The following is a 20,614-nucleotide window of genomic DNA, read 5'->3' on the forward strand; positions in this document are numbered from 1 at the left end:
TTTTGCACGCTATTGGAGTACTGAGACTTTACTTACGCAGTGCTGGAGTACTTCCTTCAACAGACCCCCCTCTTAGAATCTCTGCAGAAGAGTCATCAGGTATAGGAGATTATTTAAGAGACCAATTCCAGAACTGAGTAAGAAGTAGAGTTACAGTATTAACCTCTTGCATTCTCACACTTAGAAAGAACTCTTCCTGCAAAGAAAACCTACATAGAAGAGACGCATTGCCTTGAGAACACCTGGTAGGACCAATTTTGATTCTTAAATGTTTAGAGCTGATATCAAGTAGAGGTGAGGTCTTATGTATCCCTGTTCTGTGCATTAGGTATCCACGGAGGTACAGAAGCTTAGAAGCGTGACGGCTTCCGTCAATTCCAAGGATACCAAGGTGTCGTGAATTACAAGGTGTCTCTTCTCTGTCCAACTCCCCTTTCCCCACCTTCTAGTGACATTGCTCTTGCAGCGGTGGTACTGGAGGACGGGGCATTTGGGATAAGCATCAGGACTGCTCCTGCGAAGATTCTGGAAGCCTTCTGACAGCATCAGTGTAAAAAACATTGTTTACAAAAAGCAAGATAGATCAAATTTGTCATTGAGTCCTAACGGGGACAAAGTTTGCAAAAACCATATCCAGTAAACCTCGCGTTGTAGTAGAGATTTCTTGATGTCCTTGTCTGGTGACAGTTGTTGTTGTTCTAAAACCCCAAAGCGAAACTGCGCAATGCTATGTCGGTTGGTATTCCAGTGTACGGCAATGGGTGAACTGGTGTAGTTGTTTCTGATGCGACTTTTGTGTTCGGTTAAACGAGTACGGAGATTTCTCTCCGTTTTACCCACGTAATATAGATCACATGGGCACTTTATGTAGTAAATCACATGTTGACTGTTACGAGTGGTGTTATGTCGTAAACTGATCTTCCTACCAGAACGAGGATGTGCCAAAGAGTTGCCGACAATAGCAATATTACAATGGGAGCAGTTTCTACATTTAGATAAACCTCTAGTGGGTGTACTGTCATCTTGTGGAGGTTTATTCAACAATTCTTTGAGGTTACGCGATCTTTTGAAAGCAAAGATAGGTCTTTCTGCAAATGCCCCTTTAAAATCCGGTTCAGTCTGAAGTAGGACCCAACGGTCCAGTCAACTTGCTTTTACCAATTTAGAACGGGTCGAATACGTAGAAACAAAGACTTGTCTGTTAGGATTTGTATGTTTCACTGATTTCTTGACAAGGTCAGTACGTTGCAAAGCTGAAGATCTGGCAACCGCCTGATCAACAACTGTCGGAGGATATCCTCTGTTGAGAAATTTTTCTTTGGCTTTGTGAATTGTCTGCATGCCACCATCAATATTAGAAGAGATACGTTTGATTCTCAGAAACTGAGAGAAAGGCAGATGGCATTTAAGCGACCAGGGGTGGAAGCTCTGGTAGAGCAACGTGTTGTTGCGGTCAGTGGGTTTTTGAAAAATTGATGTTTCAACAGTCTGAGGTGTCAATGTGATTTTTACATCGAGAAAAGCGATGCTTTTAGATTCAATCAGGTGCGTGAATTGAATTCTAGGGTTAATTACATTGAGATCAAGTATCAGACCTTCGAGCTCCCTCGATGATCCATGCCATATGATCAGTATATCGTCGATGTATCGACGATATACAATCAGATTTTTGCTCCAATTGGAATTGGAGAGAATATGTTCAGTCTCAAATTTAAACATGAAAATGTTCGCGTAGCTGGGGGCTCCCGAAAAGCCCATGGATGTACCATTAGACTGAATAAAAAATTGGTCTTTCCATTTAAAATAACAATGAAACAAACAAAAATGGAGGATTTCCATAAGAAATACTCGATCAGCGTGTGCAGTTTCATGTCTGAGCAGAGCCCATTTGACGGCTTCAAGCCCTTCCAAGTGAGGGATCGAAGTGTACAAAGACACAACGTCCACTGTACATAGTCAGGTGTCACCATCTATCGGTATGTCAAGGTCTTGCAAAATGTTAAGCAGGTGGGTGGTATCTTGAACATAAGATGGGCAAGATTGAACAATCGGCTGGAGAAAAGTGTCGAGATAGTGTCCTAAAGTCTCATGGATTGAGCCACACCCTGAGACAATAGGTCTCAAGGGGGGATCCATGAGACTTTTGTGAATCTTGGGCAGCATGTATAATGAAGGCCTACGTGGGAATCGAGTTGCCTCTTACCCGGTGCACACGCTGCTGTGTAAATTGCTGATTTCTTTTGTTAAGTTCACTGTTCGCTGATTATTGTGAATATTGAGTGCATTTAGGCTGCTCTTACTTTGATTGTTTTTCCAAAATTTGGTCCAGCACCACTTGCAAAATGATTTCAATCAGATCATATAACTTAGAGTCCTTATTGAAGCGCTGAGTCTTGATTCTTGTTCAAGTGATTTTATTTTCTTAAGGTTTTATACCACAACCAGCTGACGCGTTTCGTTCTGTACAACGGAACTTCTTCAAGGCTGTAATGTTAAAACATGTATATAAAAACAGTATGTAACACAAATATTAAAACAATACAAAAATCACACACATAAATATATACAAACATGTATATACACAAAATACATAAAAACACAATGTTCATTCTTTATTTGCTTTTTTGAGGGCCATACCTCATGGCAAATTTGTTATAATTCCATATATCATCATTCTCATCTTGATATAGAACCACTACTAACCAAGACTCTTATGACCTGATACCATCAACATTAGTCTCAATGTATTATTGTTATTATGACCATACATCTGAAATGTCGTACATTGTCTCAAAACACCGATACCACAAGTCACATTTAAACCAACAATGTTTGGACCCACTAACAAGTCAACCAGACTGTAGCTTGTACATATGGAAAACATAACGTTCTTATTTCATTTAGAATGTGTCGGTATCTCGTTGTTATATAGCTACGTATTCCTTCCAAGTATCAGACGGGTCGTTTATATATTCTTAATGTGAGCAACTGGGCGTAAATCTCACCCATGCAATTCGGACAGAATGAAAAGAAAAAACAATATCATTAACCTGTATAAATTAAAAAGTATCCTCATTAGCCACAGAGAATCGCATCTCACTGAGTTTGTCGAGGCTGTAACGATTAGATATATATAATAGGCACAACAATCTTCTAGTGAACCTGTCTAATGGTGATTCGTGTAATAGCTGAATGTTGCTGGATACCAACATAGCCTAACAATATTGTTAATTCAATTTTTAAAACGGCTTTTAAAAACTTCTTTTACGTCCCATCAGCTCTGTAAATGCAACCACACCTAATGGACAATTCCTCTAGTCTTGCCATATCGTTTAGGCCATATACACCAAACCACCGGTAACCATTACAATCGCACACCCCCCAAAGCATCAAAGCCAATAAAGCTATAAAATCCACAACAATCCTCAAGGGAGCCTATCCAATGGTGGTTCACACAGTGGCTACGTTTTTGTGAAATGCCAAAATAGTATATAGTTGTCATCAAGTCAGTATTAAAGCATTTATTGCACTCTCCCCGGCTCAGTGGATGTTAACATAGAAGCCGTGAAAGTTGCAGGAAGCCTCTTGTACACCCATCTAATAGCATTTCGAACAACGGCTATATGTCATTAAAAACATAAATTATATAACATTTGTTCCGCTCTCTCTAGCTCAATAAAGACGAACACACAGAGAAGCCAATTCCTCTCGTCTTACCGTAAACGTAGGCCATATACTCCCAAACGCCGATATTCATTGCAGTCCAAACACCCGCCAAAGTTTCAAAGCGGGGACGGAGTTCATCATTCATATCGCACCGCGTCAGGGCCCCACGTGACGTGCCCTGTCGTCCGTACGAACTACAAACGGCCTGGCACAGAAATTGAAGCTTCCCAACAACGGCGCGGCCATATTAACATGTTGTTAATACCCATACGTTCTATCCGTAGTCCATATAGGAAAATGTTAAAACAAAAAAACCATCGCAAAACGACCTGTCCAAATACTTCAATCTACCAAAAGTGCATACAAACAAAAAAATAAAATAAAATAAAATAAACAGATATAGCAAAATATTTATTTACAACCTAGTACGAATCTAACCAAAAACATATAAATAATATATTGATCTTCCGGGCACCATCAATATTAACAGGTACAATAGTAACCCAGTGTCCAAGCCAGGGTCAACATTAATAACACCATGTGACCTTCCCAGCTATCGGAGGTTCTGACATTGATCTAGATTAAGATTAAGGTTTTTAGATTAGAGGAGTCCAGCAAGAATAAGGGAAAGATTAGATATAAGTATAGCAAAGAATGAGAAAGGCAATATGTTTCAAACTATGAAAGTATAATTAGCCTTAGGTATTTATCGTTGTTAATACCAATTTTACACAGTGTGTGTATATATATTGGCAAAAGAAGAATCTCTACATCAAATGGCTATATTGATCCCAATATGCCATTCAGGTTCAGAGGGGGCATGCAACAAAAAGCACTCTGTGATCAATCAGTTTAATCATTGTACTATAAGTTACAGAAAGGTTCATCAGATATTGACCACAGAGTCATAAGTCACCAGAATTAGTGAAACCACCGAAAATCCTTATAGGTACTAATGCATTTCATCATCGGTGTTATGTCCCTTTTCTATGCATCTCAAGCGACATATCCACATGACCTCTCTTTTACGGAGAGTGAGTTCTCTATTTCCACCACGAGGGTGTGGTGGAATGTGGTCAATGCGATGAAACCATATTTTGTTATCTCTTGCATGGTTCTCCCTCATGTGGTACGTCATTGGGCATTTCAAATCATATTTCTTGAGTGCTCGGACATGTTCCTGTATCCTTAGTTTTAACGGTCGAACTGTGCTGCCCACATATATCCTGTTACAACCACAACCTATTATATAAACCACATAGTTGGTGTTGCAATTTATAAAGTGTCTTATTTCATATTCTTTAGGTACTGGAAAGACTTTATTTTATTCTTACCAAAAGGGCACATATTGCACCCTGTACATGTGTAGAAACCTGTTGGCGCTGTCGGCAACCATGTTTTGACACTGTTGTTCCTGGGGTAACTGGGACATAATAAATTGCGTAAGGTTTTACCCCTTCTGAATGTTACTTTTGGTGTAGCCGTAACGAGATCCCTCAGATTTGGTGTCTCATGCAATAAGCCCCAATGTTTTTTCAAGATTTTGAATAGATTAGTATGATTGTTCGTATATTGCGTGGTAAATGCTAGGCGAGATACTTCCTTGTTCTTAGCCATTGTCCGCCTACATTTATCCAATGTACTAGTTCTAGTCACGTTCTGAATTCTCAGGTCAGCATTTCTCAATATAGCCCCTTTGTCTGAATCTTTCTTTCACATCATTGATGTTTTCCCTAAATTTTTCATTTGTACTACAATTACGGCATACCCGCACCATTTCCCCAAAGGGGATATTTCTGATTACAGAAATGGGGTGTGCACTGGAAGCGTGCAGTGTACTATTGTATGACGTGGTTTTCCGATAAAGGGTGCTTTGTATCTTACCATTGTCAATGTAAAAGAGAATATCCAAAAATTCAATACTGTCTTTTCTATACTTGATGGTTAATTGAATAATATGAGGATTGTCATTTAGAAACATGTGATATTCCATAAGTTGACTGGGGGTCCCTTTCCATAACATGATGATATCGTCAATATACCTCCCCCAGAAGACAATCATGTCCATCCAGGGGAGGCATATTTATCCCAGGCATGCTCCTTCTCCCATCAGCCCATAAAGAGTATAGCATACGAAGGAGCAAATCTGCTCCCCATCGCGGTACCCTGGATCTGATGGTACCACGTGCCACCGTGTAGATAGAAATTTCGTGATAGAATAATATCGATCATCTCCATCAACATTTCGTTGTGTTCGACATGATCTGCAGTACGGGTGGCCAAGAAGGAGCTTATCGCCATTCGTCCAAAGTGTTTAGGGATACAAGTGTATAGCCCAGTCACATCCATTGTAACGAAGATCAAATCCTCAGACCATAGCAGCCCATCAAATTTCCCAAGAATATCCCTAGAATCTTGTATGTATGCCGGTAAGTTGGTAACAAAAGGTTGGAGAAAACCATCCACATACTGTGATAAACGTTCAGTGGGTGAATCAATCCCAGAACTTATTGGGCATCCAGGGGGAATCTACCTGCTTTGTGAACTTTTGGAAGAATGTAGATACAAGGGGGCCAATGGATTTTTGACCTTCAGATATCTACATTCTTCTTCTGAAAGGAGCCCAATCTCACCCCATTCATGAATCTTAGCATTAATGTGGGTGACAAGGGAGGGAATTGGATTGTCATTTATTCGCTGGTAGCAGCTAGGATCACCCATCTGTCTATTTATCTCTTTATTGTAGTCACTGGTGTTCATAACGACTACATTCCCTCCCTTGTCTGCTTCTTTGATCGTGATAGACTCATCCTTACTAAGATTATCCAAAGCTAGCTTTTCTTCTTTAGTCATGTTTTGCTGATGTTGTGTATACGTGTTGGGAAAATCTATCATTTTATAAAGATCTTTGGTCACTCTATCTTTAAAAATGTCTATATTTCTATGTGTATTAGTGGGTATAAATTTAGATCGAGGTTTAAGTCCACTAGTTATTTCAAGATCCTCCTGTCAGAAGAAGTCTTCCTCGGGATCTGATGTGATGATATAAGGGCCCACCTCTCGATACCTCCAATTCTGATTGTAATTAATACACAGAATATTGAAGTGATCAAGCGGGGGGGAAAAGGGAATTAGGAAAGGAACAGCTGGGAAGGAGATCTGAAAAGGAAAAGTTATTGATGCACAAAATGCTTTTGTTTCTCTATTTATTCAAATAATAAAAGTATTTCCATTGTTTGACCATTTCTATGAAGAAAACCTATTTGGTTCTTATTCAATTCGAAATAAGATTGATCAACTTAGAATGCTTGTAACTATTATTTCAGTTTGTTACCAGTTTGCAATTTCACTCAAAAGAAAGATACTGTTGTGATCCAAGAATCTGTAAATACCTCTTTACATAGTCACAATCACTATCTACTTGCGTCTTTATATACATATATTTGACTTAAAACATTCAAATTGCACTTCCTTTCAAGTGTCATATGAAATCAAAATATACCATCAAGTCATATGAAATCAAAATATACCATCAATTATTCTGAGATCTTAAAAGGTTAAATACACCTCAAACAGTTCAATATCATAAATTACAGCACCAAATTGCTCAGGATTCGACATAACTTTGTCAGAATACTTTACTTTTTAACAGTTTTGCAGTAATAAATTTTGTATCCAAATCCTTCTATAATTAGGATGCTCTCCTACCTGTAGAGTACGACCTACTCTACGAATTTGGTAAGTCTTACTGCAAGTTCTGGACCCAAGAGGATGTCTCTCCCTTCAGCACTTCTGGACTCATGAAGAAGACTCTCCACGAAAGAATTCGACTTGAAACAGCCTCCTCGTCTTCAAACACGAAGCAGCAACTTCGGGACTCACCCACTGGCTGCACCGCTGATTGCCGAGTCTTTACTCTGAAGAAATAATCGAAAATGGCACAAGCAAGATTGGATTTCTGAAAAAACTGGCCGAGACACCGGGTTATGTGTGTATTTCCTAAATATTATCACAAATGTTGCTCAAGACATTGAAGAACACAATGATATGTAAATTTAAAAAACTTCTTTTTAATTGTCTTTTTTTCTCATTTTTCCACAATTCTCATATTGTTTTTTTCTATTTTTTAGACAATTTTATACACTCTTTTATAACAATAATTCACCAAAATTGTGATCATAAATATACACCTAATAACAATAGTTCATAATATATATTCTGATACATATATCAACAATTGATTTTTCTGTCGCCAAATACAAAACCGAATCTGAATCCTACGCGTTTCGGCGAGTGGCCTTCATCAGGAGTATCTGGACCATGATGTCACAGACTCAAAGAAAGGCGCTATTTCATTAAATATATATCTATCCTCAAACCGGGAAATATATATATATTAGCTATGGTCGGTGCGCAAGATGCGCCCATGCTGACTCCTTGCTGTTGTTTGTAGATGTTACCATTAAATTCAAAGATGTTTTCTGTGAGCACGATCTTAAGGCATTCTAGAATGAATATAGATGGACAAAGGATTTGGTACTTCCTTATGAACCAATGAGTGGCTTCTAGTGCACCTTGAATAGGGATGTTGCTATAAAGCGCCTCTATGTCCATGGTGACTAGTATTTGAGAAGTATCGCAGAATTTGACATTTTCAACCAGGTTTATGATTTGCCTAGTATCTTGCACATATCCTGGGATTCGTGCAATGTGGGGGCATAGGATGGCATCGATGTACTTAGCTAAGGGTTCAGTTATTGAACCAATAGTAGTAACTATTGGCCTCAACGGTGGATCCTTTGTGTCTTTGTGCACCTTTGGTATACCATAAATGCTTGCCAATTTGGGGTTGTCTATATTTAGATATTGCCATTCCTTGTTACAGATTTCCCCTTCTCTTAATGCTTTGTCTGTTAATTTTTTTATTTTTGTTCGAGTTTGAGTGGTTGAATCTTTAGTTATGCGAGTGTAAAAGCGGGAGTCACTCAACATTTCTTCCATTTTCTTCACATATCTAGGTGTATCATACACCACAATACCTCCCCCCTTATCAAATGTTTTTACTGTGATATTTTTATTTGATTTGATGGTCTCAAGTGCTTTATATTGGTTGGACGATAGGTTAAAAGGGGTTCTAGGTATAAAAGTTGTGAGATTGGTCAACTTATCATTTATGACTTGTTCAAAAACTGCCACCTGTGGTGGAATTTGGTCAAGTGTGGGGGTGAAGATTGATTTCGGTCTTAACCCAGAGCGATTTAACTCCTCAGTATCATTCTCTTGGCCTGAGAAAAATAACTTACGTCGTATCTTTCTGAAAAAGGTCTGTAGGTCCCTAAATAGGTCAAATTTTTTTAAGCCTGTGTGAGGTGCAAAGGTAAGGCCTTTGCACAGGACTGAGATGGTATCATCCGATAGATTCTCATTAGATAAGTTAAAAATAGGTAACTGCTCTAATTCCTCCAGTAACGATTGTTCCTGGTTTCTAGGTATTGTTCGTGCATCATAGGTTGATGTATTTGGAATTGATAATTTCTGATATTAGTCCCACATCTCCTCATTACAGATTTTAACGTCATCTAGGACCTATTCACTGCGTAATTCCAGATACGGTGTCCACATTGTCACTAGACACATAAGGTATGACTTATAAACATCCATTTCTGTTAAAAAAGTGACCACATCCTTGTACTAAATCTGACGCCAATCTGCAGGCGTTCATACTTCTATTAAATAGGAATCAAGATGGGGAATGGTGACTGAAATTAAAATAAAAATGTAAATATATGTAAATGTAGATTGTAAATATGTAAATTGTGATATATATAAATGTGTATATAGGAAGTTTGCCAGCTGCTAGGGTACATAACCATCGGCATTAGGAGAGGGTGCTCATGAACAATGAAAATGTTAGCTAAATATAGATATAACAATTGTCACTTGTTGTTCAGTATAGACTGTGTTGTGTACAAGAAATATTAATTGAGTATTTTTTACTATTATAGTATCTAATCATCAATTGAAAATACAGAACTCCTGATGAAGGCCACTCGCCGAAACGCGTAGGATTCAGATTCGGTTTTGTATTTGGCGACAGAAAAATCAATTGTTGATATATGTATCAGAATATATATTATGAACTATTGTTATTAGGTGTATATTTATGATCACAATTTTGGTGAATTATTGTTATAAAAGAGTGTATAAAATTGTCTAAAAAATAGAAAAAAACAATATGATAATTGTGGAAAAATGAGAAAAAAAAAGACAATTAAAAAGAAGTTTTTTAAATTTACATATCATTGTGTTCTTCAATGTCTTGAGCAACATTTGTGATAATATTTAGGAAATACACACATAACCCGGTGTCTCGGCCAGTTTTTTCAGAAATGTTATATCCCTACTAGAGTTCATCCGTTTAGGTAGGGGCCTCTTTTCTTTCAAAATAACAAGCAAGATTGGAGCAAGCTAAGAAGCCTGCTACCTCCCTGAAGAATCTAGAATAGTGAGCAAAGGAGATTGGGTGTGGTCACGTACATTAACGTGACTACGCCCTTGTATTCTCCCCGTAAGCGACCGCATTAAAAAAAAACTACGCATCTCGCGGATGCGATAGCATGCCAAATCTCACGCATCTCGCGGACGCGTTCAGGATGCCGAACCTCACGCATCTCGTGGACGCGGCAGTCTGCTAAATCTCACGCATTTGGCGGACAGTTGACAAAAGGAGGTTAAACATAACATGAATATACAAAGTGTTAGATCAAATCCTTGAACAGTTCTGCCACCAACGTCCCCTTGAAGCAAACCAATGCACTTTACCACATAAACGCCTCGGACATGGCAGAGGACTGTAACTGCTACTGAGTGGGGCGGGCCCTAGACCGCAAGCCACCCTAGTCCTGACACCTCCCTAATATTCAGATTCTCCCTCAAATCCTGTATGGAGTGATGATCATCCTCACTGATATGTAAAAGCATTTGCACATTCAATAAATCTGACACAGTACGGGTAGTCGTTATGGAGGAATAATGTACACTCGGAGGCTTATTTGAAGGATTGTCATGAAAATGGTCTTTTAATTTTAACAAGCGTACAAACGTATAAATATCCACCATCATTTCTGCTGGATCTCCCAACTGAGAAGGACAAAAATTCAAACCCTTTTGTAATACTTTTAGTTCAACATCCGTTAAAGACCGATCAGACAAATTCACAATAGTCAATGCATTATGGGCTATATCTTCCTGAAAATGAATGCTTACGTTTTCTTGGACCGTGCCCATTGCATGTGTTGTTCCCTTTCTTATTCCTTTTAGCCTGCCACTTCTTTCCTCCCCTCCTTGTTTTACATCTTTTTTGACCATCTTGTTGCCCAATCTGATCCTTTCCATTTCTAATAAAAAATTCCGCTTACCTGGGGAGGTAGCTGTCATAACCCCCCCATCTTTAGAAGCGGCACTGTCCACAGAAGAAATGGAACTACTGCTCACCGATAGAGATTCGTTTGATTCCTCTCTAAGTCTCTTACCCTCCCCTCTGGGCTTAACATTGTCAAGTTTATGGGCAAAGGTGTAGATACGTCCATTTTTATAATCATTATCGTCTCTTTTTATCTTTTTGAGTTTTATATCTCTCAGATAGATCTGGTGGGCTTCTATCACTCCATCAAATATCCGGTAGTTTTTCTTTATTATTTCTTTGAGACTTGAACAATCAATCTCACATTCCAAATTGATTATTTCCTGTTTTAAACTTTCCACTTTTTTGTCAGAGTGTCTTATTAGAATACGCATCATGGTATTAGATGCCTCTTGTTGATTATCCTCCCAATCCTTGAGTGCGTCCTCGTCCAAATACTCAAAGGTTGGGAAGATAAGTATTCGTAGTCCCCAAGGGATTTTCTGATTATCGAGATATTTTTGTAGTCTGTTTCCGTCCCACCAGCGAGACATTTCCTGCTTTTTCAGACTTTCTAACTTTTGAAACTTTGTACGTAATCCCTCCAAAGTTTGTTCCTTCCTGGCAGTAGAACTACTAGGTTGACTTGTGCCAAAGAGCCCAATGGCCGTTTCCTCTCTGTTATCATTGAATTTTTACATTTCTGCGCACTATGGTCATATACAAATTATTCTATATACACAAGATCTATTAAGCTTAATAAATCATAAATTCACTGGTCCGAGTTGTGCTTTTATGGCCCCAAAAACTTGTATGTACCTAAACCGGACAGTGGACCAGTAAAAACAAGAACAGCACCAACCCCCAAACATATACAGACCAATCAGTATTTTAAATCAAAAGTGGATTCCGTGTACCAGCTCCAAAAGTGCCCCCTGTCCAAGGGCACCACCCTTACAGCAGAGTAAAATATAAATGTCCCAACATTTGGTCCAGCACCACTTGCAAAATGAATTCAATCAGATCATATCACTTCGAGTCCCTATTGAAGCGCTGAGTCTTGATTCTTGTTCAAGTGCTTTTATTTTCTTAAGGTTTTATAGCAAAACCAGTCGACGCATTTCGTTCTGTATAACAGAACTTCTTCAGGGCTGTAATGTTAAAACATGCATAGAAAAACAGTATGTAACACACAAATTAAAACAATACAAAAATCACACTCATAAATATATACAAACATGTATATACACAAAATACATATAAACACAATGTACATTCTTTATTTGCTTTTTTGAGGGCCATACCTCATGGCAAGATTGTTATAATTCCATATATCAGCCTTGTCATCTTGATATAGAACCACTACTAACCAAGACTCTTATGACCTGATACCATCAACATTAGTCTCAATGTATTATTGTTATTATGACCATACATCTGAAATGTCGTACATTGTCCCAAAACACCGATACCACAAGTCACATTTAAACCAACAATGTTTGGACCCACTAACAAGTCAACCAGACTGTAGCCTGAACATATGGAAAACATACCGTTCTTATTTCATTTAGAATGTGTTGGTATCACGTTGTTATATAGCTACATATTCCTTCCAAGTATCAGACGGGTCGTTTATATATTCTTAATCTGAGCAACTGGGCGTAAATCTCACCAATGCAATTCGGACAGACTGAAAAGAAAAAACAATGAACAGAAAAAAAAAATATATATATATATGGACAAAATATGTATATACAAAAGACAAGGGGAGACAGAATATAGAAACAGGAACGCCTGTTAGCTTTATGTGATCGTCATTGACCAAAATGTATGTATGTCAGAGCTGGAACAAATTAACGTAGACTTAAGAAAATATATAAATACAAGAGCCTACCTTGAGTTATTTATAACATCCTCAAAGTGGACATTCCATATATTCCAAAGTCTGTTACAACGACATGATAATCCAAATCCAAATATTCCGCACAAAAAATCATTAACCTGTATAAATTCAAAAGTATCCTCATTAGCCACAGAGAATCGCATCTCAATGAGTTTGTCGTGGCAGTAACGAATAGATATATATAATAGGCACAACAATCCTCTAGTGAACCTGTCTAATGGTGATTCGTGTAATAGCTGCATGTTGCTGGATACCAACATAGCCTAACAATATTGTTAATTCAATTTTTAAAACGTTTTTTAAAAACTTCTTTTACGTCCCATCAGCTCTGTAAATGCAACCACACCTAATGGACAATTCCTCTAGTCTTGCCATATCGTTTAGGCCATATACACCAAACCACCGGAAACCATTACAATCGCACACCCCCCAAAGCATCAAAGCCAATAAAGCTATAAAATCCACAACAATCCTCAAGTGAACCTATCCAATGGCGGTTAACACAGCGGCTACGTTTTTGTGAAATGCCAAAATAGTATATCGTTGTCATCAAGTCAGTATTAAAGCATTTATTGCACTCTCCCGGCTCAGTGGATGTTAACATAGAAGCCGTGAAAGTTGCAGGAAGCCTCTTGTACACCCACCTAATAGCATTTCCAACAACGGCTATATCTCATTAAAAACATAAATTATATAAAAATTTTTCCGCTCTCTCTAGCTCAATAAAGAAGAACACACAGAGAAGCCAATTCCTCTCGTCTTACCGTAAACGTAGGCCATATACATCCAAACGCCGATATTCACTGCAGTCCAAACACCCGCCAAAGTTTCAAAGCGGGGACGGAGTTCGTCATTCATATCGCCCCGCGTCAGGGCCGCACGTGACGTGCCCCGTCGTCCGTACGAACTACAAACAGCCTGGCAGAGAAATTGAAGCTTTCGAACAATGGCGCGGCCATATTAACATGCTGTTAATACCCATACGTTCTATCCGTAGTCCATAAAGGGTTTCACAAATGTGGAAGATGTAATACGTGTAGGTGGGCAAAGAAAAAAGTTACTACTTTTAATTATAATGAAACAGGAGAGAATACCATAGGAATGTTTATAAACTGCGATACCACCTATGTGGTATATGTCATAGTATGTACCTGTGGTAAAATATACGTAGGAAGTACAATTAGAAGATTGAGAGATAGAATGGCAGAACATTTTAGAGCGTTAAAGCAAGGTGATACACGCTATCCCATAGCATCCCATATGGTTCAGAATTATGAAGTAAAAGAACAACATAACTTCAGTTATCATGGTATTGACCACATAAAACCAGATCCAAGAGGAGGAAATAGATTACTAACTCTGAGAAGACAAGAAGTTTTGCGGTTGATAAAATTGAAAGCAGTGGAGCAGGGACTTAATAACGATCATGAATGTGAATTCTTTTTGGGACAAGAATGATGCACGTTATGAACCTCATTGATTAAGAACATCATATATCCAGGGAAACATGTGAATAGGAACGAAATTATGTATAACTAATTTGTTAAAATGTGGATGTTAATTCTGTTAAGAGAATGTATGTATCTCCCCCTCTAAACTCTCAAACCAGTTTTTTCGCAATGAGACAATCATTAACAAAATACTATCATGTGATGCAATGCTCTGGGGGCACAATACACCATATACAACATCAGAAAAGTAAACTGTAAACTTAGAAGTAATCAATTGAGATATATTTTACAAAACAATGTCGAATGGATGATGAAAGTTATAAGTAATTATAACTTCAGTAGTAGAATGACCTGAGATTGATAATACAACTATTGGACTAAATAACAATTTTATAAAGATAGCGTTTGGATTGACCCAATTAAAGATGGCGACCGTCATGTTCCAAAATTTGGTGCAGACTAAAACAAAAATTATCATTTTGATTAATGATTCAAAACGACCCGGTTTAAGATGGCGACCGTATTGTGTGTAGATTAAGAATGATCGATATTAAGAATGTAGATTGATTTATAAAGGATCTACAACAATTGACGTGATAATGTACACTTCAAAGTGTAACAAATTGTGAATTGTGATTAATCGGGTAAGACGATTAATTCTCAAAAATACAAAATACATACGTTAAGATACAATAATAGGGTAATAATTAATTAAAATAGTTTTCAGTAAATACCGCAATGAAAATAGGTATAAACTGATGAGAATACCGCAATTAAAATAGGTATAAACCGATGAGATCGAGAACGACTTTACTAAAATGGCGCCCACTAAGACTTTGTACATAAAAATAGAATAGCAAAATGGCGCCCACGTAGAACGCTACGGATTTGGTGCACGAAAAGAAAAACTGAAATGTAAGCGAACATCTCGGTCGTGTGGATAATAACTAAGAACGTAATAACTAAAAGAGGTTAACTTAATACTTATAGAACCTATGGTTATTTTTAGGTGACGTACTCGCACATTAAAACAGAAGTATCGTAATATTTGTGCCAAATACAATAAAAATAGAGTGGAGCAAGAAAGCAAAGTAGAAGGTAAGCGGACATCTCGGTCGCGTGAGTTGTAATTACGAACGAAGTAATTGAATTAGGTTAACTTAATACTTACATAGCGCGTTATTATTTTAGGTGACGTACCCGTACACCAGAAAAAGGAAATATCGTAATACATGTGCGAAAACCAAAAAAACTAGAGAGTGACAGGACGAGGAAAGATGAGAGATAAATGAAAGGTGAGAAATATAAAATTGTGATAAATCAAGAGTCACAGTGAATATCAGTTGGAAATTAGAGAATATAGATTAAACAACAATAATTTTGTTTATAGAAAATACTGGCAAATAGAGAAGTCCAGCACTGGATCAGATTCACAATTAAAACGGGTGAGATCAGCATGGAATGTTACTATCATATAACATATATGGAAACATATTAGAAGTATAACCTTTAAAATGTTAGAATGTTGTGTGGGTGTATTGTAGCTCGGTCAGACTGCATCTATGAACAAAGGGATAAGACATGTATTTATTTCTTTAAACTGAATAAAAGTAACTACTGTGTTATTAGACAGACCCTCCAGGATATCGCGATTTCGCGATTTGCCGCGAAATCTGCACTTTTAAAAAAATGCAGCGATTTTTACCAAAGTGCCCGCGAAATCGGTACTTTAGTAGAAATCGCGGCATTTTTACAAAAGCCGCTATATCCTGGGGGTCTAATGGTTATAATCCTGTTCATGGGATTAACTCCGAGGTTAGGCAGCTAAAGAGTTGCGTGCTGCTCGCTCAGTCACATTGTTAGTAGTTGTGCCCTGATTCGTTGGTGCCTCAGAGTGACCATGCAGCATACCGAGCGATTCCGCCGGACCTCACCCAGCCGACTCTGTGTGCGGCAGCTGGCTTTCATGCCACCCGCGGGTCCCTGCATCGGGGTCTGGGGCCAGAGAAGTCGTGGCTGCTGGCCCTTCATACAGTGGTGGCTTGCTCTGAGTGCGTGCCACTCATGAACAGGTCTTTATCATTCTTTTAGGATAATATTTTTTAATTCATCATAGGGTCGTGACTGTTATCTACAGTTGAGCCTGCTCAATAAGTGCGCTGGACGGGCTAAAGGCCACGGGCTGGGCTGCACATTTATTTACTGTATTTAGGGGCATTAGACTTGAATAATTAATGGCGCAAGGGAGTAAAGGTGAATCTGGAAGCGGGCGGACAGCAACGAGTGAAAACATAAAAAGCCTTTTTCTGAGCACCGTAATTGAAATGGCCTGTTGCAGAAGGTTACAAGGCCAAGAAAATCACAAGCAGGCCTGCAGGCCGGCGCGTCAGGCCCCTATCACCACACTGTAGCTGCAGCCCATGGCCCCCCCACCCAGACTGTCCCGGCCAAAAACACTTTCTGTGTCAGCCTTGCTGCAGTGATTAGAGAAGCACATATATCATGAGATCCGTTTAAATAACATGAAGTTAAAACCAACGTTAGTGGAGCTGAATTCTTCGTTTGCCCAGGAGTTTTCATGCAACTAACACAATTGTCAAGATAGCTCTGGTGAATGATGGAGGGCTGGGGCAAGAGCAGCTTTTATTGAGTGACAGTTTCCCCATAAGAATATGAGCCACGCTTATTCTCAAAACTCTATTTTATGAGAATTATCTGTGAGTTACTGCTTTTTATTTAGTTTTTGCCCTTCCATTTCTAGTGGTTTACAGCAGTTTTAAGATATTCCTAAAGTTTCTTGTTGCTTAAATTGGTGTAATTTCTGATATTTATATGTTTTCCTTGTGGTCATTGCTTGATAAAGTGTCACTCATAGTCGTTGAATGTCACTCATATTTATAGTAAAATTATGAAAATGTCACACATGTGCAATCTGAAACCTTGGCAGCTATGTATGTCGGTCCACGAAGCTGCAAACATGCAGCAAAATGCCCCGAGCCCTGTCTTGTCAGTGGGCGACGAACACACCTGATGTGTCCCACCCACAACTCCCTCATCTGCTCTCCAGGTGCCCAGACTTTTACTTACACTTTCTTCCTTGGGTATACCGCACATCCCCACAATTCGGTTGTTCCCACCCAGGTGAGTAAATGCTAGCGCCAGGTGCTGTCTCCAGGTTGTTGAGTATGAGGTGGAATTGATGTGCAGATGGGTTTCCTGCCCGGAGGGCTTGAGGCTGTGATGGTAAGAAGCACAATATCGATTTCAGCCCTGCTATCCTTGTTTCTGCCTCCTGTGTGTGGCGAGCATAACTTGAGGGGCATTCGGAAGATGATGCATGTGGGGTAGATATCCTCGCAGCCGCTCCCTGTCTGGCAGTGGGGTTGGAAGTGCACTTCTGACCCCACTTCTCATGCCACTCCTGATGCAGGGGGTGTTGTGCCCCTGCTGAGTGTTTTTAACTCTGCTGAGCTGTAAACACCTCCCCTAGGGAGCGGCTTCTCTACAGTTAGGGGGCTTCGCATTCCTGATGCGCCCTGGTGTTCTTCATTTCGCCTACACATCACCTGATACAAGCATTCATTAATCCCCACCCGCCAAATAAAATATATCTAGCACTACACCCCATAAGAAGCATAAGGGCTACATTGTAAATAAACCAAATATATATAGCTTCATGTTCTTAAATAACTAAAAAAACAAGATATCTGTGCTTGTTGTAGGAAAAATGGGCAAATAAAATGCCGCTAAATTGCCGCTAAATTTGCTAATCTATGCCATATCCATATTTGTGACGCTAAATTTCCATTTTTGTGCCGCTAAATTTGCTAATCTATGCCGCTATATCCTGGGGGGTCTGATTAGACAGAATTTATTAAATCAGAAGCTGTTGATTACTAATGTGATTTGAGAGTGAATATGGCAACAGAATTTATAGATACTTGTAACTTAAATAAAATAAGATGCAATATATAAGATTAGTTGATGTGCATATGATTATACATGCAACTAGAATGACAATTATGTATGACATAATTTTATAAAGAATATTTTTATCCTTTGGGTTGCAGCCCTGAAGAAGTCAAAGGTCGACACAGACCAGACGAAACATGTGTTGGCTGCGTCAAAACGTTATGGCAAAATAAAAAAGTTTAAATGAAGAAAATAAATTGAAAACTTGAGTATCTAAAGACTGTTATTTTTGGACATTGAGTGCTCGGAAGAAAAGTGTATATTTTAGAATCACTAAGTGGTTTGTTGTATAGTCGTGGTAACCGACTACTTCCTCCTGAGCACCGTATATATACAATTGATCATAGAGAAGTACCTTTACATGCAGAGTGCTCTCATTTACTGTTACCAAAAACCCCCCTTATTGTCCATATATGAAAATGTTAAAACAAAAAAACATCGCAAAACAACCTGTCCAAATACTTCAATCTACCAAAAGTGCATATAAACAAAAAAATAAAATAAAATAAACAGATATAGCAAAATATTTAATTACAACCTAGTACGAATCTAACCAAAAACATATAAATAATATATCGATCTTCCGGGCACCATCAATATTAACAGGTACAATAGTAACCCAGTGTCCAAGCCAGGGTCAACATTAATAACACCATGTGACCTTCCCAGTTATCAGAGGTTCTGACATTGATTAGATTAAGTCGACAAGGAGGGTTTTTAGATTAGAGGAGTCCAGCAAGAATAGGGGAAAGATTAGATATAAGTATAGCAAAGAATGAGAAAGGCAAAATATTTCAAACTATGAAAGTATAATTAGCCTTAAGTATTTATCGTTGTTAATACCAATGTTACACAGTGTGTATATATATATATTGGCAAAAGAAGAATCTCTACATCAAATGGCTATATTGCTCCCAATATGCCATTCGAGTTCAGAGGGGGCATGCAACAAAAGGCACTCTGTGATCAATCAGTTTAATCATTCTACTATAAGTTACAGAAAGGTTCATCAGATATTGACCACAGAGTCTATATTTGTATATACATAGCTTATAAGGGAAATTTGAGACCGACATTGTTTTTTTTTTGATATATAGAGGTAGGGCAGAGGAGGTTCAGGGCCTTCTAGGGCGTAATTTCGCCAATCAGGAGGGAAGGGTTCCTCAACGGGAGGGGGGTAAGGGTTCAGGGGGATGGGGGAGAAAATCAGAAAAAAAAAAAGTCCTCATTTGTCACAAATCTTCATTTATTTCAAAATTTAAACCTTGTAGCAGGCTACTATTTTTCTTTAGTTAATAACAGAAGGACAGTAAGATTAAATGATGGCCCAACCGAGATCTACTAAAATTCTTTCATGGAACCTGAACGGGCTAGGGAGTCGTAAGAAACAATTAAACATTTCTCACTTTTTAAAAAACACTGGAGCTTCCATTATCCTATTACAGGAAACACATTTGGAAGCGGATGAATGTAGAAAAATATTCATTAAACTTAACTGGGTACAGGAGATTCTCTGTTCAAAACAAACGGGTACAACGAGAGGGGTTGCAATAATATGTTGTGCCAATAAGGGTATTATACTGCATGATTGGGCCACAGATCAGTCAGGGAGGTGGTTAGCCGCAGTGGTGTCAATAAGTTCAGTTAAATTCTTATGCGGGGTTTATTATGGTCCGAATGAGGATAATCCTGTTTTTCTTCAGAGATTAGAAAAATATATGATCCAGTATACAATCCCTATTGTGCTAGGGGGGGATTTTAACCTGTTATTAGATCCCACATTAGATCGTACCTCTAAATCTAGATACAATTGCCCAACAAAATCTTTTCTGATCCTGAAGAATATTATGAAAGACTACACATTGTTAGATGTCTGGAGAGTTAAATACGGCACAAAAAAACAATATTCTTTTTATAGCAAAAAATACCACCAGTTCTCCAGAATAGATTTTTTTCTATTAGATCAATCGCTCTTATCAACCACTGAGTCTATCTCTTATATTCCGATTGGTCTATCTGACCATTCAGTGGTTGAATTAAATATTAAGATTCAGAGGAGCTCTCCCGAATATAGGTGGACATTGGATAGGACTATTTTTTTAAATGAAGCATTTAATATTAAAATCAAAGAAAAATCCATAGAATTCTTTGAATTTAACGATGAAACAGCTCCTGAGAATATTGTTTGGGATGCATTCAAATCTTATCTAAGAGGAATAT

This window comes from Lissotriton helveticus, chromosome 6 (assembly GCF_964261635.1).
Source record: "Lissotriton helveticus chromosome 6, aLisHel1.1, whole genome shotgun sequence".
NCBI classification, from domain to species: Eukaryota; Metazoa; Chordata; class Amphibia; order Caudata; family Salamandridae; genus Lissotriton; species Lissotriton helveticus.